This window comes from Leguminivora glycinivorella, chromosome 1 (genome assembly GCF_023078275.1).
Source record: "Leguminivora glycinivorella isolate SPB_JAAS2020 chromosome 1, LegGlyc_1.1, whole genome shotgun sequence".
Classification (NCBI taxonomy): domain Eukaryota; kingdom Metazoa; phylum Arthropoda; class Insecta; order Lepidoptera; family Tortricidae; genus Leguminivora; species Leguminivora glycinivorella.
Window position 1 is genome coordinate 7,373,730 of NC_062971.1, and position 24,779 is coordinate 7,398,508.

The 24,779-nt window shown below is 40.8% G+C and overlaps 1 pseudogene; it reads right to left on the reverse strand.

Annotated features, from left to right (window-relative positions):
* Nucleotides 1-213: 213 nt before the first annotated feature.
* LOC125230071 lies at nucleotides 214-19,681 on the reverse strand (annotated as a pseudogene).
* Between the last annotated feature and the right edge of the window lie 5,098 nt (nucleotides 19,682-24,779).

Consider the following 24,779-nt stretch of genomic DNA (forward strand, 5'->3'; position numbering starts at 1 on the left):
ATTTACTTTACTATGCATCCTCTTTGTATGATGGTATGGTAGTTAGCAATTATTTTATTGAGTGTAGAGCTAAAAGTCAAGTCGAGCTGTACAGAAATCTAAAAATTCAATTTAAAAAAAAAGTAACCGTCAGATTATAAGATGAATACTCTAGATGAGTTTAAAAAAATAAAAATCTGTTGGGGTGTCTGAGGTTTTGAGTGATACCGGAAACACGTTGTATTTTCATTTTATTAATTCGTTTTCTTTTTAGTAATAGGCGCTTTTCTAAATACTTTCCTGAATAATAATTTCATTACTACTTTAATAACATATAGAATTACTAAAATTAATACAGCGAGATCTAAGTACATCTTCTGGTACCAGGGCAGCATGAGAGCGGGGGAGCGCAGATGCGGCGCGCCGCGCGTGCGCACCACGTGCTCCACCCAGTGCACCAGCTCCGCGCCCGGCGACACCGGCCGGTCGTGATAGATCTGGGATAGTTCTTTGACTTTCTCAGAGTACCTGAAACAAAGAGTTGAACAAAAAGTATAAAATTTTATTTTATACACCAAGAGTATGCTGGTCCGCACTCAGTACTTGGTAAAATTATTAGCAGATAATAGATTTTTAAGCCTGTTTCTTGAACCTATCTATCAATTTTGACTCTTACATATCTTAAGGCAGAAATTACAGAAGTCAGGCTACTACCAGTGTTTATTCATTTTCTCAGGTACTGGTACCGCAATCAAGAAAACCGCGTGAGGTAGGCAGGTGAGGTTACAGAACTATATAAGCTCGAGTTTGGCGTCCGGCAAGGTGGTTTAAGTTCACCTACTTTATTTAACATATACGGACGCGCTGATTGAGCAAGCAACACTCTTGTCAGCTGCCATGTTGATGGCGTGTGCATGGTGTCACATGGTGTGTGTTGTAGAAAGCCACTTTACTCACTTAGGATTACTTAGCACTTCTTCTATGGCGACCTTCATGTCAGCAGCCATTTCGTAAGACAGGTCAACCAACTTCGCGTATCCTTTGTTGACAGCTCTGAGTGCGTTGATGCGCTGATCGGCCCCGTACGGCATGACGATCGTGGGGACCCCGAAGAAGACAGTCTCGGTAGTGGACAGCAGGCCGCCGTGAGTGATGAAGAGGCGAATGTTGGGGTGGGCTGAAACGTTAAAACGGTATTGCAATATATATGAATAACTAGCTTTTACCCGCGGCTTCGCCCGCGTAATAAAAGTATTCTTATTGAAACGTTTACAAAAAATAAGATTTTCATTTGGATCCGTAGGTTTCTTTGTAGGTACATCTGTCCGCGATTACTTCGATTAAGGTAAAGCGGAGCAATTCTCGACTGGGGGGCCATTGTAACTGATCTATTTGCTGTACGGTCAGCCAAGATCAGTCAGTCAAGTCTATTGATCGAAAAGTGGTAAACCACTTTTTTGGCTGACTGTAGTACTTACACATATTACTATTATTTTAAAAGAAATTCTTGCAATGATTGTAAAATTGTTACACAGCGACCACAGCGTACGAATATGTTTGTATTTTACCTATATAAATATTTATACTGGGGAAACTTCATACAACCCACATAGCCAGTATCTCGACGCTATTGTCGGTAGGGTAAAAAGTACTTCCTTGCATTATCGCTTACAATTTTTTCCATTTTGCTTATACTTATTGCAAACGTAAACATATAAAAGGCAAGCAAACAACGATCTTCTTACAGCACATTGAATGTAATAGTTATTACGGATGCAGGATACTCGCCGATGCCTACTTACTAATCCCTTCGCACTGAGCCACCTGCATTTTACACTGCCTAGATATCGATTGTCGACCGATTAGTCCGACCCCAATCCCTATTCTTATCCCCGTCCATAGGGACGGGGATAAGAATAGGGATTGGGGTACTATCTCTATCCTTGTCTCCGTCCCCGTCCCCGTCCCATCCCTGTCCCCGTCCCTCCCCTATCCCTATCCCCGTCCCTGTCCCCTATTCCTATCCCTATCCCCTATCCCTATCCCTATCCCTGTCCCTGTCGCTGTCGCTGTCGCTGCCGCTGCCGCTACCCCTGCCGCTGCCCCTGCCGCTGCCCCTGCCCCTGCCCCTGCCCCCGTCCCCGTCCCCGACCCCGACCCCGACCCCGTCCCCGTCCCCGTCCCCGTCCCCGTCCCCGTCCCCCCCGTCCCCGTCCCCGTCCCCGTCCCCGTCCCCGTCCCCGTCCCCGTCCCCGTCCCCGTCCCCGTCCCCGTCCCCGTCCCCGTCCCCGTCCCCGTCCCCGTCCCCGTCCCCGTCCCCGTCCCCGTCCCCGTCCCCGTCCCCGTCCCCGTCCCCGTCCCCGTCCCCGTCCCCGTCCCCGTCCCCGTCCCCGTCCCCGTCCCCGTCCCCGTCCCCGTCCCCGTCCCCGTCCCCGTCCCCGTCCCCGTCCCCGTCCCCGTCCCCGTCCCCGTCCCCGTCCCCGTCCCCGTCCCCGTCCCCGTCCCCGTCCCCGTCCCCGTCCCCGTCCCCGTCCCCGTCCCCGTCCCCGTCCCCGTCCCCGTCCCCGTCCCCGTCCCCGTCCCCGTCCCCGTCCCCGTCCCCGTCCCCGTCCCCGTCCCCGTCCCCGTCCCCGTCCCCGTCCCCGTCCCCGTCCCCGTCCCCGTCCCCGTCCCCGTCCCCGTCCCCGTCCCCGTCCCCGTCCCCGTCCCCGTCCCCGTCCCCGTCCCCGTCCCCGTCCCCGTCCCCGTCCCCGTCCCCGTCCCCTTCCCCGTCCCCGTCCCCTTCCCCGTCCCCGTCCCCGTCCCCGTCCCCGGCCCCGGCCCCGGCCCCGTCCCCGTCCCCGTCCCCGTCCCCGTCCCCGTCCCCGTCCCCGTCCCCGTCCCCGTCCCCGTCCCCGTCCCCGTCCCCGTCCCCGTCCCCGTCCCCGTCCCCGTCCCCGTCCCTGTCCCTGTCCCTGTCCCTGTCCCTGTCCCTATCCCTATCCCTATACTTTCCCTATCCCTATCCCTATCCCTTCCCTATCCCTATCCCTATCCCTATCCCTAACCCTAAACCTATCCCGTTCCTGTCCCTGTCCCTGTCAAATTATCATGCTAGGAGGTGAACTTTGAAAAATCCTTTCTTAGTGGTCCTCTAAGGAACATCCGTGTCAATTTGAAATCTCTTGAACCAGAAGTAAATATAAAAACTAAACCTATACTTATGGCTATTTTGGATATTTTACCTCATTGCACAACAACAGGGAAGAAAATTTCTTTTCCACCTCATTAGATTTTAAAATCGTTGTATTTATCGTGATCAGCGACCCGATAAACCGTAAAAACGATACCCATATTGTGTTTTTGACTTTACCCCCTTTGCACCCCTTTAGGGGTCAAATTTTCAATCCTCCTATGAAGTTTCGAATAAAATAGTCAAACTAATCTTGTTTCCCCATACAAACTTTGAACCCCCATTTGACCCCCTTAGGAGGCGAATTTTGAAAAATCCTTTCTTAGTGCTCCTCTCACTATATAAGGAACCTACGTGCCAAATTTGATATCTCTAGGACCAGCGGCTTCGGCTGTGCGTTGATATGTTAGTCAGTCAGTCAATATCTTCTTTTATATATATTTTTTGATATTGAAACCCCATTGCACCACAACAGGGGAGAAGGTATTTCACTTCCGCCTCATTAGATTTTAAAAACGTTGTATTTATCGTGATCAGCGACCCGATAAACCATAAAAACGATACCCATATTGATTTTTTGACTATCACCCCCTTTATCACCCTTTTAGGGGTTAAATTTTCAAAAAACCTGAAACACGTATTCAGTCATATGTCCTAAGGAATCTTCCTGTGAAGTTTCGAATAAAATAGTCAAACTAATCTTGTTTCCCCATACAAACTTTGAACCCCCATTTGACCCCCTTAGGAGGTGAATTTTGGAAAATCCTTTCTTAGTGCTCCTCTACACTATATAAGGAACCTACGTGCCAAATTTGAAATCTCTAGGACCAGCGGTTTCGGCTGTGCGTTGATATGTCAGTCAGTCAGCTTCTTCTTTTATATATTTAGATTGATACCAGGGGCTTGTTTCTCGAAAGGTACAAGCCTTGTATTACAAGTGCGCGAACTGTCAAATCGTATGGGTTGTCGTGGAAACACACTTGTAATACAAGGCTTGTACCTTTCGAGAAACGGGCCACAGGCTGCGTAACCAACATAATATTTTTTAACGCCAAAAAGTTTTCAACACTTTAGTTTTCTAAGGAACTGTATCTAAGGAACGTTTAACGTAATCTTAATGTCAATATTTTTAAACAAGTAATATCTCACCAAGAATACTTTGTTGCGGAGCCCAATTCAAAATATGAACATTTTTAGGTAAATTTGGTAATTGTTCTTCAAACTTCCATAGCACAGTTTGCTTCAATCCACTAAACAGTTGCAAGAACTCTTTTTTAAAGAATCTGGCCAGTCTTTGCTTTTGGCGTTAGTTCCCATACTGAAGTATATTACTCCATGTTTTGCCTCGTCCATTATCTTTTGGAGATTCTGTAAGTGTAAGAATGAGGTGTAGGTACAATCAATCTAGTAACTATAAATAAATGAATACCACAGTTGGCGTTAAATTTGTTAGTACCATTTTTGCAGGATTATTGTATGCAGGACCAATGATATTTGCATTTTTTCTCAAAATTGAAACAACTGCGAAAGTTTGATTAAGACGTTGAAAAAATATCACACAATTTCACAAAAACGAATTTATTGAGAATTGCGAACTGTAGGAACATCCAATCTTATTCCGGCCACAAAGCAAAGTAGGTACCTCAGTCAAAACGTTTACATGTACTACCTACTCATACTTACAGCTGGAAGAGGTTTGGGATTAGGATTGATGTGATATCCTCCAATTTCTCTGACATTCGGCGGTACACTGATGGGCTGGCTCAACGCAGTATGGGAGTTTGTCAGCATAAACGTGCCGTTGTACACTGCTTCCTCGTATGCAGGCAGCTGCCTACCCCGTTTTTCGTACAAGGGCTTGAAGAAGTCATTGTATGTTGCGACCGTATTTGGCTGTATGTAACTGAAACCCAAGTTATAATTTATGATATTACAGTGAGACTTGAAGAAGTATTTTATTTCAAGGCTGCGCACGACGATCTAAATAGATACTGTAGGTTTTTTTTTTTTGAAATAGGCAGCAAACGAGCAGACGAGCCGCCTGATGGTAAGCAGTCATCGCCGCCCATGGACATAAGCAACATCAGGGGAGCCACTTATGCGTTGCCGAGCTTTGAGAACCCTAAATACCTGCTTCTTGAAGAACCCCATGTCATAGCGCAAGGGAAACACCTCAGAAGGTAGCTCATTCCAGAACTTGCACGTTCTGGGTAAAAACGAGCGGGAGGCCCGTTTGTTCTTGGTTTGCCACGTGTCGAGAAAGTGAGGATGAACTTTGTTTCTTTGGCGGGAGGTGCGGTGATAAGAGCGCGACGGTGGCACCAAGTCAAAGAGTTCATCAGAACATTCCCCGTTGTACAGACGGTAGAACAAGCACAGAGAGCCAACATCTCTTCGAAGGCTAAGAGGATCTAAACCGGCTGTGAGATCGGGATCGCCAACAATACGAATTGCCCGACGTTGGATAGAGTCTAGCGCGACCTGCGCACTCGCCGTCTATATTTGATGATGTCGCGCTTAATGTATCGACTTGTCCGCGAGAACGCAAGTTGTGCTAAACCCCCAGATACTATTAAATATAAATAGTAAAGTAACCCTAACAAAACTTTTTACAGTCAACCAATTGGAACTCTAGGCCACTGTAGAACTATATCATAGTGACGTTATAAATCAGACTGTAAGAAATCTCCTGTTGCTTGTCATTTTAACATGGTTGTAAAGTGGCCTAGGGTTCCAATTAGTTGATTGTATATTTTCATTAAAATATACTCGTGGTATCTAGATATTTCATAATCATAATCATAATATCGTTTATTGCACCATGGTAAAAAGTTGACACAAAAAATTATAAAGCATCTCATGGACTACAACTTACAAATATTTTGCAGCCGTAAACGCAACCATGGTGAACAGATTGACGAATCGCTCAAAGAAGGAGAACGGCGGAATTGTGGAAGCGAGGATATTGGGGTTGAACGAGGGGTTCGAAGGCTCGTGCACCAGCTGCAGCACCATCCAATGTGCCTCCACGGAAGACGACCAGATCAGTGGGCAGTTATATAGAGGCGCTATCCTGTAAGTACACAATAATAAATTTGACTGTGTTAAAGGTTGAACACGCCAAAAATGGGGCACACTTAAATGTTTATTATAAAAAAAATATAATAAATAAATAAAAGATGTTTGATTTAAATATGAGCAAATTGAATGTATTTTAAATGCAAACCATAATTAGTCAAGGTTTCTCGACGAATAAGCCCTCGATCGTACTTTTCTTCGAACACGACTCATAAGAGTTTGCACCATCGCGTCAGGATACCTCTTTGTCGCCAGGTCCACAGTTTTCGCCGCTCCTCCGCGGAATTAACCTCCCCGCCTCTCTTTTTAAGAAACCCTTTCATTATACTCCAATATTCCTCGATAGGCCGGAGTTCTAGGCAATTTAGTGGATAGCTATATTTCGGTACCACGGCTACACCATTTGCTTTGTACCACTCCATGGCAGGTTTCGCGTAGTAACACCTGGCAAGGTCTGGCCAAAATGAAAGGCCAGGAGTGGTGTTTCTTAATAAACGGAGGTAATCGCATTTGTAAGCACTCTTTTTGATAGATGCTGCCCTTTATTGTTCCGGTAGTGACAAAAGAGCTGCTTCTTTTCCCGCAACGGCTAATTGCCTGCCAAAGTAGGTATTTTTTTTGGAAACTTAGATCTTTTTTTATTTGACAGTCTTTGGGAGCCTCTGTGCTACTTTTGCTAGTATAAAACTCTTGGCCAGGGATTTCTTAGAAATCGGATTTTATGTAAGTTTCATCATCCATCAGAACGCAGTCAAATTTTGTTAATAAATTTTCGTATAGTTTCTCAATCGAGTTTCTGCTGCTGATTTTTGTCTTATATTCCGATCTGGTGCCGTTTTGTTCTTTTAAACATCTTAGCCCTGCTCTACGTTTCACCTTTTGAACATACGATTGGGACATCTTTACTTTTTAGCCACGTCACGAGGTAACATCATACAATTTGAAGCAAATATCCTTAAGATGCGTTCCTTCTTTTTTTATCCTTTATACCCTGCAACCCACCAATTCCTGGCTTTCGTTCTAAAGTTAGGCGTTCCCGAAACCTTTTCAATACGCAACAAACAGTGGATTGTGGAAATTTTAATCTTTTACCCACATCCATGTAGCTGAGTTTTGGATTTTTTGTGTTTTCGTGCAAAATAAGTTCACGTTGTTTCAGTTGCCTGTTCGATATCGCTACATATATAAATCTTTCACAAAAGTAACTGATATATTTAAAAACTATACTTTTTTACGATTTATTTGGCATCAAAAAAAATTCTATACCTTTTATTATAACGAAGCAGCAAATGAATTTATATGCCTCAGTTTTGGCGTGTTCAACCTTTAGTGAAGTAAGGTACAGCGGCAAATCTCGACTGGGGACAATTATAACTAATCCATTTTTTCCATTATTTATTACACTATGATATTGAATTCTACATGTATCCACTGAACATCCCTAGGTACCATGTACCTACAACCGGTGGACACTCTATTTAAATATGCAAACTTTGTAAAACATGGAAAAAATGGACCAATTATATTCGTCCCCCAGTCGAGATTTGCCCCGCTGTACCTTACCTAATTGTTGAAAACTTAATTGATATTTATATCCCGCTTTGAGCAATATAATTATGTGCCTATCTTACACGTTGGCGACCGATCGTAAGATCCAGAGATCCAGATGTTTTTCTTGGTACGAAGGTACTCTTACCCGGCAAAAACATCGGTTAAAAACCACTCTGCTATGACAACGTCAAACTCCTGCGTAGTGTCACTAAGGAATTTCGATAAATCTTCGTTTACGAGCATGCCTTTCATCATTTCAACAAACTTGGGTACCATGGATAATAAATCCATTGATGTTTCCTTGTTTATAATTGCCTTTAAAGATAACATTGTGCTAGCTGAAAAAATACAATATACAATTTTATGTACGGTCCTGGATTCAAATCCAGGGTAAGGCATTTATATGTGCTGTTAAAATAAAGCATTTAGGTATATTATGTTAATTATATGAAGAAAAATACAATTTGTAGTTAAGTGAACAAAAGAAAAAATATACCACATATTGATTGGTAGAGAACGCTTTCTGGAATTAACTCCGCTTTTTGTACTATTTTTGTTTCTTTTTGTGCAATTAACTTTCGTGAGACATTTAAAATCTTGAAAAAAAAAACAAGAGTAAATATTGTGTGTGAAACTATAAACTCACTTTGTTCTTCATAATACGCTATATTTTTGCTAAGATCAACTTCATGATATTTGTCCGTAGTTTTGTGCGTTGGGAACGGAGTTGCGTAGGTAACCTGGAAGTTTAATTTAAAGATAATAAAACAATTTTTATCACATAACGGTGTACCTATACCTAGTTTAAGACGCTACGGGAGCAAAAATGCTAAAATGGAAATGTGTTATTAACTAGATTTATCGAAAAAAAATGTCCATTAAGAACAACTCAGTTAAAAGATATTGCAAAAAAATCTTTAAAATCGAGGTTCTGAGACTGTGTTTCCTCCTTCAAAACTTATTTAAACGGAAAAATTTGAGAATCTGAATAACAATGAAATAATCTGTGTCGGGTCGTTCAGATTTTTTGGCAATATGTTACCGATCTTGAGTATATCACACCTTTTTTGAGCCATATTGAAAAAAGCCGTTTTTAGACATTTTTGATTGGCTCTAGCGTCTTTTAAAATAAAAATAGCAAAAAACAGCACAAAACCTCGGTCGGACCGCGACACAGATAAAAAAAAATCTGTTTTGAAAAAATCATTTCTCTATCTTCAAAAATCATGGAGGAAATAGTCGAGAGCGTTTGTATGGAGAATTGACCTGTATCGTATCGTCTTAAAGTATCTAACCACATAAACCCGGATCAGAAATATGTGACTACGCGCCATGTAGCACACTCAATGAAGCCTATCTCGCGGGAAATAATTCGTGTATAGGCGAATTTTGGCATAGTTGTAGGGAATGGTGTTCTAATCCACATACTCAAAGTACTGATGGGTAGGGGAGGAGCTAACGGGTGGAGGGGGGTGTAAAGGTCCCTTTTTTTAGTTTTTCGCGAATAACTCTTAAACTGTGGCACATAGCAAAAAATGTTCTGAAACACAAGTAATCTTCATAAAATTCTCTACAAAAAAGTCTTATACACTTTTTATCTGGGACCAATCGTTCATGAGATATGTAAGGGAAAAGATGGACAATAATGGAATAAACTCATTTGTTTATGAACAATACGTTTATTCTTATAGAGACGCGGTAGCGTGTCAAGCCAGGATCAAGTAACAAAAGTAGCAAGCAGCACCGTGTGTAATATTACACGACCCGTTTGGAGCCACATTTGACCCCCTTCTAACTCAAAAACTATTTCACATAAACGTGTTATAATGCAACGTAAAAAGAAATCAACGCGCGTAGCAAAAGTATGAGCTATAAGCGCTCCTCAATAAGCCCGGTACTAGCAGCCCGCCTTAGTGCGTTTTCACATTTTCCGATCCGATATCGGATGTCGGAAGGATTTCAAAGGCAAAAATCCAAGACGGCGCCTTAAATGTACGGCGGAATCGGATAATATAAAAACGCATTTACCCCGCGCGCAGCCCTTTATAAGCCACCGCGCGGCCGGCGCTCGCTCATCCCAGTCGTCCTCAAAACGTTGACGTAAGACCGCCCCACAAAGATGGGGCGCGACCAGATACAGCCCTCACAGCGCCCAGCGCGGAAGGGGCTACTCACACCCCAACAGGGGTGTTGAAAGACATTACAGCAGCGCTCGCTCAGTTTGTCTCGCGCAGCGATCCGATCACATTATAGCTGACTTGACGAGCAAAGCATCACGAACCAACGACCCAGTGGCACCTGACTCCATTCTCAAAACTATATTTTGCCGATGCAAGACTGGGTGTGGGGTGCGATGCGGCTGCCGAAAAGCAGGAATTGCCTGATCCAGTGTCTGTGGTGTATGCTCGGGAGCATGCACTAACGGAGCTCCCATCGAAGTAGAGACGGAAGATAGTTAGGAATTTTATTTATGAATTTATCCCATCAAAGCAATACTGGGCGGTCGTGATGCTTTGCTCGTCAAGTCAGCTACAATGTGATCGGATCGCTGCGCGAGACAAACTGAGCGAGCGCTGCTGTAATGTCGTTCAACACCCCTGCTGGGGTGTGAGTAGCTCCTTCCGCGCTGGGCGCTGTGAGGGCTGTATCTGATCACGCCCCATCCTTGTGGGGCGGTCTTAGTCCGTTTTCACACTATCCGATCCGATATCGGATGTCGGAAGGATTTCCATAGAAAAAAATTCAATATGGCGGCTGTAATGTATGAAATATCGGTCCGACATCCGATATCGGATCGGATAATGTGAAAACGCACTTACGTCGACGTTTTGAGGACGACTGGTATGAGCGAGCGCCGGCCGCGCAGTGGCTTATAAAACGCTGCGCGCGCGCGCGGGATAAGTGCGTTTTCACATTATCCGATCCGATATCGGAAGTAGGACCGATATCCCGTAGGTATTTTTAAGGCGCCTTCTTGGATTTTTGCCTTTGAAATCCTTCCGACATCCGATATCGGATCGGATAATGTGAAAACGCACTAAGGCGGGCTGCTAGTACCGGGCTTATTGAGGAGCGCTTATAGCTCATACTTTTACTACGCGCGTTGGTTTCTTTTTACGTTGCATTATAACATGTTTATGTGAAGTAGTTTATGAGTTAGAAGGGGGTCAAATGTGGCTCCAAACGGTTCGTGTAATATTACACACGGTGCTGCTTGCTACTTTTGTTACTTGATCCTGGCTTGACACGCTACCGCGTCTCTATAAGAATAAACGTATTGTTCATAAAAATCATAAACAAATGAGTTTATTCCATTATTGTCCATCTTTTCCCTTACATATCTCATGAACGATTGGTCCCAGATAAAAAGTGTATAAGACTTTTTTGTAGAGAATTTTATGAAGATTACTTGTGTTTCAGAACATTTTTTGCTATGTGCCACAGTTTAAGAGTTATTCGCGAAAAACTAAAAAAAGGGACCTTTACACCCCCCTCCACCCGTTAGCTCCTCCCCTATCCATCAGTACTTTGAGTATGTGGATTAGAACACCATTCCTTACTACTATGCCAAAATTCGCCTATACACGAATTATTTCCGCCGACGGACAGTTAAATGTCTTCGTTGCGGAACTTCATTAGAACTATTTTCTTCATACTAAACTGAACTGTCACCTCATACATCAGAAAATCAGCGCCCTCCTGACAATAGTCATATATTTCTGGTCAAGCTTTACAGTCACCTGCAATAATATCGCACAAAAGGGACGCCCCAAAAATATCTGACACGATCTTATTTCTACAGACGTACCCTAAATATATATTTCGCCTAAAAATCCAGAAATGTTTACGTGACATTTACCTAAGTCTTAAAATGGGATCAGGAATAAGCTGTTAAAAGTTGTCGAGTTACTCAGATTCAATGATATGCGACCTCCTCTGGTTGCATATTTGAGCCGTTTGGGGTGGAGACCCTTGGACCTTGGGGACCCGGAGTACACTCTATTTTCAAGGAGCTGGCGAAGCGAATCGTAGATGCTACGGGTGACAAGAGGGCTGGTTCGTATCTTGCGCAGTGGATAAGCATCGCGATCCAGCGCGGAAATGCTACCAGCCTTCTGGGCATCCTACCATCCGGCGCCGAGCTTGCTACTGTTTTTTATTTGTAAATATTTTTATGTACATATATTTATTTTGTGTTAGTTTGTTCTTTTTATGTTTTTACAACACATACATACATACATAGATATAATCACGCCTGTATCCCTTAAAGGGGTAGGCAGAGCACATGAACTACTAAGTTTCAGTGCCACTCTTGGCAAAAAGGGATTGAAAGAAATCCAAATTATGACATTGCAGCACAGAGAACCTCCTATAGAGTACCAACATTAAATTTTGTGCGAGGAGCGGGAGGGGAATGTGTTTAGCAGCAGTCGCGCCAGATGAAAACGGAGTCGCGTAAGTAGCCAGTGTAAGTTGACCTATGCCGGCTCTGAATAAATTATAAATATGACTTATTTGTGGAATGTAATGCTGTCTGTTTTTAAATTTGAGCTTCTTGTTACCTTTCCACACCATTTCACACTACAGGTGGACATCTTTAAGACATCAAAATACCCTTTTTCAATTTTTTTATTGCGAAAAACACGCGCTGCTTTCGGGTCGGTTACTTGGTCGCTACTAAACGGGCATGGCGAGCGCCCGCGCTTATATCATGGCAAATACAAGTAAGGCTGGTGACCGCGAGTCGTCTTGTAATGGATGTCTATAGGGGTTGGTCTGTGCATTGCAGTGACAGGTTGCCAGCCTCTCGCCTACGCCACAATTTAACCCATTTCCCACAGTCGACTTCTACGACACCCACGGGAAGAAAGGGGGTGATGAAATTCTTAACCCGTCACCACACGGTTATCAAACACATGTACTGATATTTACCTCATGTCCAGCGTCCAGTAGGTGTTTGACGTAGCCCATGCCAAGTATATTGTGGCTTTTCCCAGCTGACGGGAAAACCACTAAAATCTTGTAGCCGCCACATACTTGTAATAAAGCTACCAGCAATAAAGATAGAAAGAGTTTTGCCATGGTGTTAACTGAAAAAAAAATACTGATGAAGAATAAATATAATTTTTAAGAAAAAAAACCGCCTTCCTTTGGGGTTCTGGTGATAAATACCAATTATCAATTCGTCTGTATATTTTTAATGTTTGTTATTAGATATCTCCGTCATTTCTGAACCAATTTTGAAATTTGGATGATTCTGAAGTACTTACAGATGAGAATGATTATCAGAACCACAGAGAACCTCCTATAGAGTGCCAAAATTGTAAATTTTGTGCGCGCTACAAATCACCAGTGCTTGGGGTGCGAGGAGCGGGAGGGGAATGTGTTTAGCGCGCTGTGATTGGTCGTTTCAAGGACGGCAGGCAATCGCGCCAGATGAAAAGGGAGTCGCGTAAGTAACCAGTGTAAGTTGACCTATGCCGGCTCTGAATAAATTATAAATATGACTTATTTGTGGAATGTAATATCGTCTGTTTTTAAATTTGATCTTCTAGTTACCTTTCCACACCATTTCACACTACAGGTGGACATCTTTAAGGCATCAAAATACCCTTTTTAATTTTTTTTATTGCGAAAAACACGAGCTGCTTTCGGGTCGGTTACTTGGTCGTTACTGATCGGGCACGACGAGCGCCCGCGCTTATATCATGGCAAATACAAGTAAGGCTGGTGACCGCGAGTCGTCTTGTAATGGATGTCTATAGGGGTTGGTCTGTGATCAGAACGGAACTCTAACCAGGGGCGGCTCACTCTTCATCAGCAGTTCCACTGCGCCAAATGTCACTGTTCTGGACGTAAGTGCATGCTGTTCTTATAAAAATACCAAAGTCACTATAAGTGTGCCGTTCAGATTTGAGGAGTTCCGTTCAGACCATCATCAGCAGTTCCACTGCACCAAATGTCACTGTTCTGGACGTAAGTGCATGCTGTTCTTATAAAAATACCAAAGTCACTATAAGTGTGCCGTTCAGATTTGATGAGTTCCATTCTGACCATCATCAGGAGTTCCACTGCACCAAATGTCACTGTTCCGTACGTAAATGCATGCTGTTCCTTTAAAAACACAAAAATCACCATATGTATGCCTTTCAGATTTGAGGAGTTCCCTCGATTTCTCCAGGATCCCACCACCAGAACTGGGTTTTGAGAAAAATATTGGGACCAATCTGTATGCATATACATTCAATCAAAAAAAAAACTTCAAAATCGATCCAGTAACGACGGATATCGAGGAACAAACATTAAAAAAAAAATACAGACGAATTGGAAACCCTTTCCCTTGAGATTTGGAAGGCGGTTAAAAATTGAACCTTGAACTATGAATATAGCCTGTTTTTATTGATTTCCGTCACCTAACTTTAAAGGAAGGTTCTTTAGGCCAATTACAATTAATTTCTCAAAGAAACTAATGCTATTCATACCCCATACTGTTATCGAGTTAATTAAAAAAAACCGGCCAAGAGCGTGTCGGGCCACGCTCAGAGTAGGGTTCCGTATTTTTTTGTATTTTTCTCAGAAACTACTAAACCTATCAAGTTGAAAACAATTTTCCTAGAAAGTCTTTATAAAATTCTACTTTTGTGATTTTTTTTTCATATTTTTTAAACATATGTTCAAAAGTTAGAGGGGGGGACACACTTTTTTTTCTTTAAAAGCGATTATTTCCGAAAATATTAATAGTACCAAAAAACGATTTTATTAAACCCTTATTCATTTTTAAATACCTATCCAACAATATATCACACGTTGGGGTTGGAATGAAAAAAAAAACAGTCCCCACTTTACATGTAGGGGGGGTACCCAACAAAATATTTTTTTCGACTTTTTATTTTTGCACTTTGTCGGCGTGATTGATATACATATTGGTAGCAAATTTCAGCTTTCTAGTGCTGACGGTCACTGAGATTATCCGCGGACGGACGGTCGGACGGACGGACAGACAGACATGGCGAAACTATAAGGGTTCCTAGTTGACTACGGAACCCTAAAAAAAAAAAGAGTACAAATGGTGGACTTAACGCCTTGAGGAACTTGAACCTTAGTCTGGTGCAGGATTTTTAAAATTAAATAAGAAAACACAAGTTAGTATTCATACTTATCGCAATAAACCTACTTATACAGGGTGTAAACCTAATACGGGCGAACCTCTTAACGGTGGTGAGTATAGGACATAAAAACCGGCCAAGAGCGTGTCGGGCCACGCTCAGTGTAGGGTTCCGTAGTTTTTCGTATTTTTCTCAAAAACTACTAAACCTATCAAGTTCAAAACAATTTTCCTAGAAAGTCTTTATACAGTTCTACTTTTGTGATTTTTTTCATATTTTTTAAACATATGGTTCAAAAGTTAGAGGGGGGGGACGCACTTTTTTTCCTTTAGGAGCGATTATTTCCGAAAATATTAATATTATCAAAAAACGGTCTTAGTAAACCCTTATTCATTTTTAAGTACCTATCCAACAATATATCACACGTTGGGGTTGGAATGAAAAAAAATATCAGCTCCCACTTTACATGTAGGGGGGGTACCCTAATAAAACATTTTTTTTCATTTTTTATTTTTGCACTTTGTTGGCGTGATTGATATACATATTGGTACCAAATTTCAGCTTTCTAGTGCTTACGGTTACTGAGATTATCCGCGGACGGACGGACGGACGGACGGACGGACGGACGGACGGACGGACGGATGGACGGACGGACGGACGGACAGACAGACATGGCGAAACTATAAGGGTTCCTAGTTGACTACGGAACCCTAAAAACATGTTTAGTTCCTACTTTTTTTTTATTTAAGAAAAAATTAATATAGCATGTGTTCCCTGACCTAACGACGTGTTGAATTTAACCGAAAACAAAAAACACGGTGTGTATATCCTATTTAGGTACCTATAATTAAATTAAATGATTAAATTTAACGTCATTAACGGATTTAACCCGATTCAATAAAAAAAATGTCAAAGAGCAAAAATTGGAATCCAGTAAAAGTAAAGTTGATTCTCATTTCATTATAATTATACTCTTGGATATCACGGTCCACTTCAAGGGATTCTAATTGATCACTAGACGATTACCAGGGCAAATTTGTTGGGGTATATTTAAAGGGGGGTTAGCTATATCATAGAGGAATAAGTAAGGGAAGAGTTGTAACTCCATACATCAGTAAATGCGAGTTATTTGTAGTGACATCTATCGTCATTCACTCGTCAATCACGCGCCAACTAGCGTAAATTATCAGTACTGCTACTTGTCAATAGACGTCACGACGAACAAAAAGTCTATTGCTCAACAATTTTTAGCTAATATTACAATAGTATTAATCAGTACTTTGCTTTCAATTACTTCAGCTTATAATATAAGGTGTAAACTGTTTTAAATATGGGATATTATTAAACGCACAGCAAAAAAATAATCGCCTATCAATTTATCATCATCAATAATATACGTCTGTACATCAAATTAATTACTTCACTGAAAATAAACTAAATGATTAACAAAACTAGTACTGCAAATTATTCCAAAATACACATCAGCACGACATTACTTTTTTCCTCTAATGCAAGACAATTAAATTCCTTTAGGAACAAAAATACAACAATCTTATCAAAAATACTAATTGCGCAGCAATTTAACCGTCTTCATAGCAAATTATTTAATTCGAAGAGCATACATCATTTTTCCTTATGTTTTAAGTATTCACGTTCAGCTAATTTAATAATTATTATAGCTACAATATCTTAATTCATTGCATTATTTCTAAGGAGCAGAACTGTCACCGTCACGGAAACAAACTTTTAACAGAAAATTGGGTTAGGTTAGGTTAGAACTGCGACCCTCACGGAAACAAACTTTTGTGAGAAAAGTGGGTTAGGTTAGGTTAGAACTGTGACCCTCTAGGAAACAGACTTTTGTGAGAAAAGTGGGTTAGGTTGGGTTAGAACTGCGACCCTCACGGCAACAAACTTTTGTGAGAAAAGTGGGTTAGGTTAGGTTAGAACTGCGACCCTCACGGCAACAAACTTTTGTGAGAAAAGTGGGTTAGGTTAGGTTAGAACTGCGACCCTCACGGAAACAAACTTTTGTGAGAAAAGTGGGTTAGGTTAGGTTAGAACTGTGACCCTCACGGAAACAAACTTTTGTGAGAAAAGTGGGTTAGGTTAGGTTAGAACTGCGACCCTCACGGAAAAGCTTTTGTGAGAAAAGTGGGTTAGGTTAGGTTAGAACTGTGACCCTCACGGAAACAAACTTTTGTGAGAAAAGTGGGTTAGGTTAGGTTAGAACTGCGACTCTCACGGAAACAAGACTTTTGTGAAAAAAGTGGGTTAGGTTAGGTTAGAACTGTGACCCTCGCGGAATCAAACTTTTGTGATAAAAGTGGATTAGGTTAGGTTAGAACTTGCTCGATCCGCCAATCGCGTCGTCTTGCGTAGGGATGGACTATCACTCGTTAGACCGTAAAAGCTGTCTAATGCAGTCAAAAAAGCCGTTCTGCTTCTCTGTGCATTGAACCTTTAAATTTTATGTTTTTTTGCCGATCACTTTATGTTGTAATTAATAAAAAAATTGATTGCAATTAGAATAAAATGCTGTATCATTTAGATAAACTGCTGTATATTATGTAAAAATAGAAGCTACATTTAAAAAAAAAAGCGTTGCTAGGTATAATGTGCGTTAGTAATTATTAGCGACGCGTTAATGAAAAAGCTTTACTAAAAGTTAAAATAGATGAACGCCACGAATATATATTGTAGTGTATTTAGTAATATTTTGAGTTGCAAATTTTGCTGTGCATTTAGTATTTTTGATATGAATTTGGATTATTTTTGCGTAAAAAAAGTTATTTTTTTGATTTGCGTTTAAATACCACCCTTTTAATATTACATTTTTGGCAGACGCAACACTGTCGGCACCTAGTGTCGAGTAGCAGTACAGGGTGGCTAGCCGAATGGCACAATCGCTCACGAAACGCTCACGAAACGAAGCGCTAGTAGATATCTATCTCTATCGCGCTTGCGTATTGGCGCGACAGAGCCAGCGGCGTATCGCTTTCGTTTGGCGTCGGAGAAATGCCATTCGGCTACGGGGCCTGATAATTTACGCTAGTTGGCGCGTGATTAACAAGTGAATGACGATAGATGTCACTACAAATAACTCGCATTTACTGATGTATGGAGTTACAACTCTTCCCTTACTTATTCCTCTATGGCTATATTAATGCTCAGCCAAGTAAACCCTGACCAGAAATATATGACTACGCGCCATGTTGCGGAATTTTATGAGAACTATTTTCTTCATACTAAACTGAACTGTCACCGCATACATCAGAAAAACAGCGCCCTCCTGACAATAGTCATATATTTCTGATCAGGCTTTAAGTAGTTAGGTTAAGAACGTTACACATGGTAGGTATATTTATTCCGTAATCAAAGAAACTTACCTCATGTAATGCTAGCTAAAAATAGAATTGTTGGATTGCAACCCATAGGCTTATTAAAAAAAAATACTGATAAAATAACTAAACTTATCTATTATGAGCTACAAAATGAGCCACAATAGTGCCACTACTGAATTGTTCTAATCACTCCTTTTATTTAAATATTCAACAACCGTAATCGCTACACGTGAAAATGGCCGTACGTGTTTTTTTTATTTCAAGCATCTGACTTACGTTGGATGTTTCCCATTCAGACCTCACTGAGTTCTAATAATTGACTCCATGGGGAATTGAAAGAACTTTTCAATTCTATAAGAGTAGAGTTGAGGAGTTCCGCTTTACTAGTTATATATGGCATATAATTAACTTGGCAACTAAAATATTAAACGGGAAGTTAAGTCGGACATACAATAATATAATTTGGCTCTGTTTAAATAGTGTGGGAAAAATATATGAGCCTCAAATATTAAGCATCATATTATTGAAAAAACCGGCCAAGAGCGTGTCGGGCCACGCTCAGTGTAGGGTTCCGTAGTTCCTCGTATTTTTTTCAAACCTATCAAGTTCAAAATAATTTTGCTAGAAAGTCTTGATAAAGTTCTACTTTTGTGATTTATGAAAAAAACGTGTGGTTCAAAAATTAGAGGGGGCGCATTTTTCATAAATAAAGACTTCTACTTGGCGTATTTTTTTCTGACGGTGTCGTGTCTTATTTCAACCTATTTACACATCGACGACTCCAGGCGTTGAAAAGGGAGGCTGAGAAGATCACGACCAACCCCGTAATGCCTGCCCACGAGGAATTCTGCCACCCACCCCCTCAGCGACTTAAATCCCGGAACCCACCCTGCACTGTAGCCGAGAGCCTGAGCAGTTTTAGCAGTGCAGATAGGTGGAAAGCGGATTGGTCTGCAACATCACGGGAAAGCCACATATCTGATCCGACTGAAAAACCAAACGGGTTTGATCTTCTTCGGAAAATCTGGTGTCGCTTGAACATGCTGAAAACCGGTCATGGCCGCTGCAAATCAGCCACACACAAATGGGGTTGGACGGATTCACCACTTTGCGAATGCGGAGAGGAAGAGCAGACTACTGAACATATCTTCCAACGCTGCCCACTCCACTCATATCCCGGGCCTGCCGAAGATCTGTTCGTCGTGACACCGGACCTGGTTGCCTGGCTTAGCAACCTCAAGGCTACACTCTGATTGTTTTTATAATTTGCCATACGATTAAATAAATTTACACATAAATTCAACAAATTAAATACTTACCAATCTTTCTCAAGAAACTCTATATTGTTAGATGAAAATCACGAGAAAATCCATTCAGTTATTTTTGAGTCTACAGTAATTTTATATTGTAGGCAGATTCCCGTGGACTCTGTGAGCGAAAACGCGTGATATCGCATCGCTCTAAACCGAGGAATAATGGCATACTCTTGTGTAGTTGAAGGCCAGGGCTCAGTTTGGGTCATCGCGCCAATCACAGAACTAAATAAAGATAGAAGGAAAAAGTGTATCTACTTCGCGTGCGAAAAAGTTAAATAGCGAGCAACATTGTTCGCCGCGCAAGTCAGTCTGCTCCCGACCGCTGCCCGCGAGTGACATACAGTGAAAAATATTGGGTTGGTAAGAAAGTAATGAGCGAATCATAACCAATATCCCACCAAACGGACAGCATAACTTTTTTCGGGTGAGGCTCTGTTTTTGGTGCCTCTATTCCTTTTTCGTTTGGAGCTAGCCACTGACGTTTGCGTGTGTGATTTATATATAAGACCCATTTTTCATCTCCAGTGATAAGGTGGTCCAACCAGTTGAATGTGCGGCGAAAAGACAGAAGTTGGATGCAGATATCGGCACGGCGGTTTAGTTGATCTCTATCAAGTTCGTGCGGTATCCAAACACTGTATTTGTAGTTTTTTCCCAACTCGTGTAAATGTTTTTCTATGGTGACATAAGAGCAGCCTAACTCGGTAGCAAGAGTACGACTCGTTAGCCTCGGATCTCCTTCAATTAAGGTTTTTAATTTGGCTACATCAATCTTCACCGGTCGACCAGAATTAGGTTGATCTGATAATGAAAAGTCGCCACTACAAAACCGCTGGAACCATCGTTTCGCCGTGGCCTCAGACACAACTTCAGGAGCAACACGCCGACATATATTACGCACTGCTTCGGCGGCTGAATGGCCTGACTGAAATTCATATAGTAAGCAATGCCTTACATGCACTTTTAATTCGTCCATTTTCTTCCTTATATTAGCTCGGCGACAGCTAGTGAATGACTGACGAGAAACTGTGCGACTCGCCCTTTATATACTTTCGACCATAGAAGATTCTAGAACTCTCTCAAAAAATTTATGTGGAATTCAATCGATCGCTCATTACTTTCTTACCAACCCAATACAAAATGGGTCGGTATTCGATAATTAACTGTTCAAACACCACCAATAAAAGCAAGGGTGTTAAACAAAGTGTTTCCTATCATCGGTAAGTACCATTTGTCCTAAAATATTTTTTATTAAATAAAAAACACGATTTTCCTATTTTTATCATCAAAACATTAGCTGACGTACGGCCGTCAAACTAGTTTTCCATTGCGGCTTTAATTTGACGAGTCCGACTTGGCGTGCGTTTAAAACAAGCGATATAAAAATAGGCTATTCAAACTGTCGAGACAAAGTGAAGGTAGATTTGTTATTTTGTCCGTCGAACTCACGTCGAACTTAAGAATACTGGTGCACCACGGAACTATATCGTCATGTATGCTGCGATTTCCTTATTCGATTTAAATCGATTTTGCGAAGCAGTGGAAATTATAATTATGTTTTTATATTGTTATGAAACTATACATATAAAGTACGAGTGAAAAGTAAATTTAACTTTAAAATAGGTTACAGTTACGGTATTAACGTTGAATTTGTGGTCGGCAGAAAAACAAATACAAACATAATACGCTCTATATTTATTATGAATAAAAATAACTGTAAAAATGTGTTAATGGTTAATTATATTTATATATTACTAAAAGTTGTAACAAATAACATGAGGATAATGCTGTGAGGACATGGTCGATTTTCTTAAAAATATTACGAAATATTAACTAGTATTAATACCTACCTACTAAAATCTTTGTTCCTGGCCTTAGGCAAATTATATACCTACTAGTGAATTGTTTGTCGTCACACGAATACAGGTATATACTTACTTCATTTCACAACGAAGATGAACATCCGATATTTTTAACTTCGGCGGGCATCCCGCACGCAACCTCCACAATCGATCGAATGAGTTACGCGGCGACAACGTTCCCATCACTAAAGTACACTCGTGACGTCATAGGCTCGACACAAAACGTTACACGCTCGGTTTCGCTGTTAATCGCCGAGCATTTTCCTTCTATCTTGATTTAGTTCTGTGGCGCCAATACATAATATATATGTATATTGTACTTATGGCCATCTGTCGCGTCTTGGGTTAATAATTTAAATGGCATTTTGAAGTCAGTTCCATTAATAGTTATTTGTTATACAAGGGGGCAAAGTTGTATTTTAACGCCGAGTGTGGATTTGAAAAACGAGCAAGTGAAAGGATTCTATAGTCGAACCACGAGCGAAGCGAGTGGTTCGAGAATAGAATCCTGAACTTGCGAGTTTTTTAACACACGAGAAGTAAAATACATTTGCACCCGAGTGTAACACAAAACTTTTCCCCTCACTATAGCGAGGAAACTACAACGCAAAAAATGCGTTTATCACTGCTTCCAGTAGTTCCACAGGTGGTAAATCATCTTTATTACTAGATTCACCTACTTTTATCAATTTTAAAGCAGTTAATTTGACTTTATTCAAGGTCAAATTACTTTACCCACTAGTGGATAAAATGCGTTTTTACCCGCTGGTATTAAAGGACAAAACACGTGTTTCCGAGCTAGTGAGGGGAAAAGATTATTTACACTGGGTGTTTATAGAACTGAAATTTCAGATACGAAATTCCTTAACACCGGCGTAATCTGATACTCGTGTGATAATCCGATTTATATATAAATTAGTGATATTCATTATTACTATGCATGTACTAGTTTGTGTAGAACCTTATCAATAGAGATAAGATAATAATGGTAACGGGCAATATCGTATCAATCAAGTATGTACTTGTGAACTACAGAGTAGATAGATAAACTACGGAAGTGTATACATTTTATTCAACAGGATAATGTACAATTACTTAGTTAGATTTCACACAAATACGAAGGTAAATTGAGCAAAAATATCAGTGATTACGATCGTCAACTTTGACAGATAGCACGCCCAACGAACACTATTTCACCACACCCACTGGTAAAGACTCACTTTGCTATTCGAAAACAGATAGCAAAATTCCATTTTATCCACAAGAGTGCAAAGTAATTTCATACAAATTTTAGCTTGATGTCTAAAACTGGCTGGTAGAATTTACCTACAAAGAATGATTTTGAATCATAAACATTAAATAAATTGATGGATTTGATTTAGTTTGATGTTTCATAGTCAGTATTTTGTTCGTGTTGGTGTGGTGAAAAATTTTGTGTTTCACTCGGTGGCAAAGTTTGTTTAACCTTCGTGCCTTGAAACCCTCGCAACGCTCAAGATTCCACTTTTTGAACCACTCGCTACGCTAGCGGTTCAATATTGGAATCTTTCGCTTGCTCGGGTATCAATAGCAGTTAAACAACAACTTTGCCCCCTTGTAAAACAAATAACTATTAACTGCCTGTCGGGGGAAATAATTCGTGTATAAGCGAATTTTGGCATAGTTGTAGAGAATGGTGTCTTAATTAACATACTCAAAGTACTCGTGGGTGGGGGTGGAGACAACGGGTGGAGGGGGGGTGTAAAGGTCCCTTATTGTAGTTTTTCGTGAATACCTCTTAAACTGTGTCACGTAGCAAAAAATTTTCTAAGACACAAGTAATCTTCATAAAATTTTCTACAAAAAAAGTATGTACACTTTTTATCTGGGATCAATAGTTCATGAAATATGGATGGGAAAAGATGGACATTGTGTTTCACTCGGTGGCAAAGTTTGTTTAACCTTCGTGCCTTGAAACCCTCGCAATTTAACGCTCAAGATTCCACTTTTTGAACCGCGAGCGTACATTTTGCAAGGGGAGGAAGTTGAATAATACTAACGAGAGTAAGTTGGCTTGCCGGAGCGATTTAAAGACTCGAGTTAGATATTCATACTTCCCGAGTTACACACAATGTTTTTCATCACACTTGCATTATAAAAAAAATTCTTTTCTGTGTGTGATTTTATTATTTTCCTAATTTGTACTGCCAGAAGAAGAAAGAACATATTCAAAAGTGTAACTAATTAGGTATATAAATATTATTTTAAGAGCTGCTTGAACCCGGGAATTAAAGTAATTCCCCTGTTTACAAAGAAATTCTGGGTTCGATAAGATAACCAATTCCTCCCGGGAACCAAATTACGGTATCGTTATACATAGGTAAATTAAACGTCGGCGCTTTTAATGTTAAGTAAATAAAAGACTCATTTCTTACTTTAGCATTCTTCTTGAGTGTATTAAATGGACCCACGTTTGTAGCGATGTTTAAAATTAGATCAATGCAAGTAGCTCACACAATTTATTATTTCGCGCCTGTTTAGCTATGGATAGAGTTGGCTTACCAGAAGAGTATAGGTATACCTCAGACAAATATATCTTTGCACTTCGCACACAATAAAGACAGTATAAAAATACACACCTCAATCGTTTGTCTAAGTAGGTACTTAGTTTTATTCACACAACACTGATTTATCTGACGCCGTGTCTGGCCGACTCGCAGTTTATAGAGGAACTATCAGTTTGAAGGCCAACATCCTTTATTTGGCCGTTATAGTTACGTAAGAATAACAGAATCAAATCATTACAATCAATTCCTCATGACATGACAAAGCCTCTAAGGTATTAGAGGTGTTCGGTATTAAAACCTATTTCTTTTAGTTTATAATTTCTACTTTTAAATTTAATATGACATGCAGAAAAACTAATGTCATTCTCTCTTTTTTGTACATCGTTATATATAAAACATTATAAGTATGAACCAGTGCATTAATGTGTTTTATTTAGTGGAATGAACATAATCCTCTTCATTTTTGGTCCTTCGAGCCGGATGAAACAAATACAAGTTTGACACCTCAAAACTAATGTCACCTGTGGCCTGAGGTAAATGTGTAAAGGTAAAATACAGGCAGGGCCATTCTTACCCGAGGGAGGGTGCAACTGCAAAGGGACGGACCGACCGTGCTTGCCCGCCTGTTGTCACCCATGCGCCATGCACAATTGCACATCCGCGTCTATAGATATTAGCATCCTCCCATCCATATCTAGGTCTTATAATCATATTCATATTCTAAAACAGGTTCAAAAAGAAAATAAATGAGGTATATTGAAATGTTTTTCATACATGTTTACTGGTGTCTCAAAAGCTGAAAAAATATTTTGGAAACAATATGGA